The sequence below is a fragment of the Triticum dicoccoides genome, chromosome 4A (assembly GCF_002162155.2).
Source record: "Triticum dicoccoides isolate Atlit2015 ecotype Zavitan chromosome 4A, WEW_v2.0, whole genome shotgun sequence".
Lineage (NCBI taxonomy): Eukaryota > Viridiplantae > Streptophyta > Magnoliopsida > Poales > Poaceae > Triticum > Triticum dicoccoides.
Genome location: NC_041386.1, coordinates 1,036,674 through 1,044,272, shown reverse-complemented (window position 1 = coordinate 1,044,272; position 7,599 = coordinate 1,036,674).

Genomic DNA, 7,599 nt, shown 5'->3' with positions numbered 1-7,599 from the left:
AATGCTTGAAATAAAGAAATGTTGTTGGAATGTCTAAATGATGCTATTTAAGTAAGTTTTCTTTTTAGCAAAAAAATCAACGACAACAGATCAAAAGTTTACGAAAAGGAGCTAAACATGAATAATTTATGTGGATAAGCTCTTCTATGAATTCCATACGGCGGTCGAGACTACTCTCGAAGAATGAAATGATGGAAAGGTTGTTATAATGTGTCAAATATCCCATTTAAATGAGTTCCGACTTTCAAAGGAGGAGAAAATGTAAAGAAATAAATCAAAAGGTTATTAAAAACTAGTAAAAAATATGTGACTCCTACATATATAAGTTGTTGTAGGATTTTCAAATGGCGGCATAGACCACTTCGAAACAAGAAACAAAGCAAGGATTCTATCACTTGTCGGTAATGCAATTTAAACAAGTTTTCAGTTTCACAAAAATCGAAAATCTACCATGATGGATAAAAAAGGTTAAAAAATGTACCAGAATATCGGATTTTTTTAGGTAATTAAGTTGTTATCTGAGGTGCATATAGATGCACATACTACCCTCGAAGCATGAAATGGTGGAAACGATTTCAGAATATGTCGATGATGCTTTTTTAATAATTCTTCAGTTTTGAACAAAGTGAAAGTTTATAGTGATGGATCAAAAGGGAACAAAATTGGTGATGAAATTATATGATTTATAGTTATAAGTTGTTATACGAGATCCATATGGTCAAACATACAACTTTTAATGCTTGAAATAAAGAAATGTTGTTGGAATGTCTAAATGATGCTATTTAAGTAAGTTTTATTTTTACCGGAAAAAAATCAATGGCAACGGATCAAAAGTTTAAGAAAAGGTGCTAAACATCAATAATTTATGTGGATAAGCTCTTCTATGACTTCCATACGGCGGTCGAGACTACTCTAGAAGAATGGAATGATGGAAAGGTTGTTATAATGTGTCAAATATCCCATTTAAATGAGTTCCGACTTTCAAAGGAGGAGAAAATGTAAAGTAATAAATCAAAAGTTTATTAAAAACTAGTAAAAAAATATGTGACTCCTACATATATAAGTTGTTGTATGATTTTCAAATGGCGGCATAGACCATTTCGAAACAAGAAACAAAGCAAGGCTTCTATCACTTGTCGGTAATGCAATTTAAACAAGTTTTCAGTTTCACAAAAATCGAAAATCTACCATGATGGATAAAGAAGGTTAAAAAATGTACCAAAATATCAGATTTCTTTAGGTAATTAAGTTGCTATCTGAGGTGCATATAGATGCACATACTACCCTCGAAGCGTGAAATGGTGGAAACAATTTCGGAATATGTCGATGATGCTTTTTTAATCATTCTTCAGTTTTGAACAAAGTGAAAATTTATAGTGATGGATCAAAAGGGAACAAAATTGGTGATGAAATTATATGATTGATAGTTATAAGTTGTTATACGAGACCCATATGGTCAAACATACAACTTTCGATGCTTGAAATAAAGAAATGTTGTTGGAATGTCTAAATGATGCTATTTAAGTAAGTTTTTCTTTTTAGCAAAAAAATCAACGACAACAGATCAAAAGTTTATGAAAAGGAGCTAAACATGAATAATTTATGTGGATAAGCTCTTCTATGAATTCCATACGGCGGTCGAGACTACTCTCGAAGAATGAAATGATGGAAAGGTTGTTATAATGTGTCAAATATCCCATTTAAATGAGTTCCGACTTTCAAAGGAGGAGAAAAAGTAAAGAAATAAATCAAAAGGTTATTAAAAACTAGTAAAAAATATGTGACTCCTACATATATAAGTTGTTGTAGGATTTTCAAATGGCGGCATAGACCACTTCGAAACAAGAAACGAAGCAAGGCTTCTATCACTTGTCGGTAATGCAATTTAAACAAGTTTTCAGTTTCACAAAAATCGAAAATCTACCATGATGGATAAAAAAGGTTAAAAAATGTACCAGAATATCATATTTTTTAGGTAATTAAGTTGTTATCTGAGGTGCATGTAGATGCACATACTACCCTTGAAGCATGAAATGGTGGAAACGATTTCAGAATATGTCGATGATGCTTTTTTGATAATTCTTCAGTTTTGAACAAAGTGAAAGTTTATAGTGATGGATCAAAAGGGAACAAAATTGGTGATGAAATTATATGATTTATAGTTATAAGTTGTTATACGAGATCCATATGGTCAAACATACAACTTTCAATGCTTGAAATAAAGAAATGTTGTTGGAATGTCTAAATGATGCTATTTAAGTAAGTTTTATTTTTAGCGGAAAAAAATTCAATGGCAATGGATCAAAAGTTTAAGAAAAGGTGCTAAACATGAATAATTTATGTGGATAAGCTCTTCTATGACTTCCATACGGCGGTCGAGACTACTCTAGAAGAATGGAATGATGGAAAGGCTGTTATAATGTGTCAAATATCCCATTTAAAGGAGTTCCAACTTTCAAAGGAGGAGAAAATGTAAAGTAATAAATCAAAAGGTTATTAAAAACTAGTAAAAAAATATGTGACTCCTACATATATAAGTTGTTGTACGATTTTCAAATGGCGGCATAGACCATTTCGAAACAAGAAACAAAGCAAGGCTTCTATCACTTGTCGGTAATGCAATTTAAACAAGTTTTTAGTTTCACAAAAATCGAAAATCTACCATGATGGATAAAGAAGGTTAAAAAATGTACCAAAATATCAGATTTCTTTAGGTAATTAAGTTGCTATCTGAGGTGCATATAGATGCACATACTACCCTCAAAGCGTGAAATGGGGGAAACGATTTCGGAATATGTCGATGATGCTTTTTTAATCATTCTTCAGTTTTGAACAAAGTGAAAATTTATAGTGATGGATCAAAAGGGAACAAAATTGGTGATGAAATTATATGATTGATAGTTATAAGTTGTTATACGAGACCCATATGGTCAAACATACAACTTTCGATGCTTGAAATAAAGAAATGTTGTTGGAATGTCTAAATGATGCTATTTAAGTAAGTTTTCATTTTAGCAAAAAAATCAACAACAACAGATCAAAAGTTTATGAAAAGGAGCTAAACATGAATAATTTATGTGGATAAGCTCTTCTATGAATTCCATACGGCGGTCGAGACTACTCTCGAAGAATGAAATGATGGAAAGGTTGTTATAATGTGTCAAATATCCCATTTAAATGAGTTCCGACTTTCAAAGGAGGAGAAAATGTAAAGAAATAAATCAAATGGTTATTAAAAACTAGTAAAAAAATATGTGACTCCTACATATATAAGTTGTTGTAGGATTTTCAAATGGCGGCATAGACCACTTCGAAACAAGAAACGAAGCAAGGCTTCTATCACTTGTCGGTAATGCAATTTAAACAAGTTTTCAGTTTCACAAAAATCGAAAATCTACCATGATGGATAAAAAAGGTTAAAAAATGTACCAGAATATCAGATTTTTTAGGTAATTAAGTTGTTATCTGAGGTGCATATAGATGCACATACTACCCTCGAAGCATGAAATGGTGGAAACGATTTCAGAATATGTCGATGATGCTTTTTTAATAATTCTTCAGTTTTGAACAAAGTGAAAGTTTATAGTGATGGATCAAAAGGGAACAAAATTGGTGATGAAATTATATGATTTATAGTTATAAGTTGTTATACGAGATCCATATGGTCAAACATACAACTTTCAATGCTTGAAATAAAGAAATGTTGTTGGAATGTCTAAATGATGCTATTTAAGTAAGTTTTATTTTTAGCGGAAAAAAAATCAATGGCAACGGATCAAAAGTTTAAGAAAAGGTGCTAAACATGAATAATTTATGTGGATAAGCTCTTCTATGACTACCATACGGCGGTCGAGACTACTCTAGAAGAATGGAATGATGGAAAGGCTGTTATAATGTGTCAAATATCCCATTTAAATGAGTTCCGACTTTCAAAGGAGGAGAAAATGTAAAGTAATAAATCAAAAGGTTATTAAAAACTAGTAAAAAAATATGTGACTCCTACATATATAAGTTGTTGTACGATTTTCAAATGGCGGCATAGACCATTTCGAAACAAGAAACAAAGCAAGGCTTCTATCACTTGTCAGTAATGCAATTTAAACAAGTTTTCAGTTTCACCAAAATCGAAAATCTACCATGATGGATAAAGAAGGTTAAAAAATGTACCAAAATATCAGATTTCTTTAGGTAATTAAGTTGCTATCTGAGGTGCATATAGATGCACATACTACCCTCGAAGCGTGAAATGGGGGAAACGATTTTGGAATATGTCGATGATGCTTTTTTAATCATTCTTCAGTTTTGAACAAAGTGAAAATTTATAGTGATGGATCAAAAGGGAAGAAAATTGGTGATGAAATTATATGATTGATAGTTATAAGTTGTTATACGAGACCCATATGGTCAAACATACAACTTTCGATGCTTGAAATAAAGAATTGTTGTTGGAATGTCTAAATGATGCTATTTAAGTAAGTTTTCTTTTTAGCAAAAAAATCAACAACAACAGATCAAAAGTTTATGAAAAGGAGCTAACCATGAATAATTTATGTGGATAAGCTCTTCTATGAATTCCATACGGCGGTCGAGACTACTCTCGAAGAATGAAATGATGGAAAGGTTGTTATAATGTGTCAAATATCCCATTTAAATGAGTTCCGACTTTCAAAGGAGGAGAAAATGTAAAGAAATAAATCAAAAGGTTATTAAAAACTAGTAAAAAAATATGTGACTCCTACATATATAAGTTGTTGTAGGATTTTCAAATGGCGGCATAGACCACATCGAAACAAGAAACGAAGCAAGGCTTCTATCACTTGTCGGTAATGCAATTTAAACAAGTTTTCAGTTTCACAAAAATCAAAAATCTACCATGATGGATAAAAAAGGTTGAAAAATGTACCAGAATATCATATTTTTTAGGTAATTAAGTTGTTATCTGAGGTGCATATAGATGCACATACTACCCTCGAAGCATGAAATGGTGGAAACGATTTCAGAATATGTCGATTATGCTTTTTTAATAATTCTTCAGTTTTGAACAAAGTGAAAGTTTATAGTGATGGATCAAAAGGGAACAAAATTGGTGATGAAATTATATGATTTATAGTTATAAGTTGTTATACGAGATCCATATGGTCAAACATACAACTTTCAATGCTTGAAATAAAGAAATGTTGTTGGAATGTCTAAATGATGCTATTTAAGTAAGTTTTATTTTTAGCGGAAAAAAAATCAATGGCAACGGATCAAAAGTTTAAGAAAAGGTGCTAAACATGAATAATTAATGTGGATAAGCTCTTCTATGACTTCCATACGGCGGTCGAGACTACTCTACAAGAATGGAATGATGGAAAGGCTGTTATAATGTGTCAAATATCCCATTTAAATGAGTTCCGACTTTCAAAGGAGGAGAAAATGTAAAGTAATAAATCAAAAGGTTATTAAAAACTAGTAAAAAAATATGTGACTCCTACATATATAACTTGTTGTACGATTTTCAAATGGCGGCATAGACCATTTCGAAACAAGAAACAAAGCAAGGCTTCTATCACTTGTCGGTAATGCAATTTAAACAAGTTTTCAGTTTCACAAAAATCGAAAATCTACCATGATGGATAAAGAAGGTTAAAAAATGTACCAAAATATCAGATTTCTTTAGGTAATTAAGTTGCTATCTGAGGTGCATATAGATGCACATACTACCCTCGAAGCGTGAAATGGTGGAAACGATTTCGGAATATGTCGATGATGCTTTTTTAATCATTCTTCAGTTTTGAACAAAGTGAAAATTTATAGTGATGGATCAAAAGGGAACAAAATTGGTGATGAAATTATATGATTGATAGTTATAAGTTGTTATACGAGACCCATATGGTCAAACATACAACTTTCGATGCTTGAAATAAAGAAATGTTGTTGGAATGCCTAAATGATGCTATTTAAGTAAGTTTTCTTTTTAGCAAAAAAATCAACGACAACAGATCAAAAGTTTATGAAAAGGAGCTAAACATGAATAATTTATGTGGATAAGCTCTTCTATGAATTCCATATGGCGGTCGAGACTACTCTCGAAGAATGAAATGATGGAAAGGTTGTTATAATGTGTCAAATATCCCATTTAAATGAGTTCCGACTTTCAAAGGAGGAGAAAATGTAAAGAAATAAATCAAAAGGTTATTAAAAACTAGTAAAAAAATATGTGACTCCTACATATATAAGTTGTTGTAGGATTTTCAAATGGCGGCATAGACCACTTCGAAACAAGAAACGAAGCAAGGCTTCTATCACTTGTCGGTAATGCAATTTAAACAAGTTTTCAGTTTCACAAAAATCGAAAATCTACCATGATGGATAAAAAAGGTTAAAAAATGTACCAGAATATCAGATTTTTTAGGTAATTTAGTTGTTATCTGAGGTGCATATAGATGCACATACTACCCTCAAAGCATGAAATGGTGGAAACGATTTCAGAATATGTCGATGATGCTTTTTTAATAATTCTTCAGTTTTGAACAAAGTGAAAGTTTATAGTGATGGATCAAAAGGGAACAAAATTGGTGATGAAATTATATGATTTATAGTTATAAGTTGTTATACGAGATCCATATGGTCAAACATACAACTTTCAATGCTTGAAATAAAGAAATGTTGTTGGAATGTCTAAATGATGCTATTTAAGTAAGTTTTATTTTTAGCGGAAAAAAATCAATGGCAACGGATCAAAAGTTTAAGAAAAGGTGCTAAACATGAATAATTTATGTGCATAAGCTCTTCTATGACTTCCATACGGCGGTCGAGACTACTCTAGAAGAATGGAATGATGGAAAGGCTGTTATAATGTGTCAAATATCCCATTTAAATGAGTTCCGACTTTCAAAGGAGGAGAAAATGTAAAGTAATAAATCAAAAGGTTATTAAAAACTAGTAAAAAAATATGTGACTCCTACATATATAACTTGTTGTACGATTTTCAAATGGCGGCATAGACCATTTCGAAACAAGAAACAAAGCAAGGCTTCTATCACTTGTCGGTAATGCAATTTAAACAAGTTTTCAGTTTCACAAAAATCGAAAATCTACCATGATGGATAAAGAAGGTTAAAAAATGTACCAAAATATCAGATTTCTTTAGGTAATTAAGTTGCTATCTGAGGTGCATATAGATGCACATACTACCCTCGAAGCGTGAAATGGTGGAAACGATTTCGGAATATGTCGATGATGCTTTTTTAATCATTCTTCAGTTTTGAACAAAGTGAAAATTTATAGTGATGGATCAAAAGGGAAGAAAATTGGTGATGAAATTATATGATTGATAGTTATAAGTTGTTATACGAGACCCATATGGTCAAACATACAACTTTCGATGCTTGAAATAAAGAAATGTTGTTGGAATGTCTAAATGATGCTATTTAAGTTAGTTTTCTTTTTAGCAAAAAAATCAACAACAACAGATCAAAAGTTTATGAAAAGGAGCTAAACATGAATAATTTATGTGGATAAGCTCTTCTATGAATTCCATACGGCGGTCGAGACTACTCTCGAAGAATGAAATGATGGAAAGGTTGTTATAATGTGTCAAATATCCCATTTAAA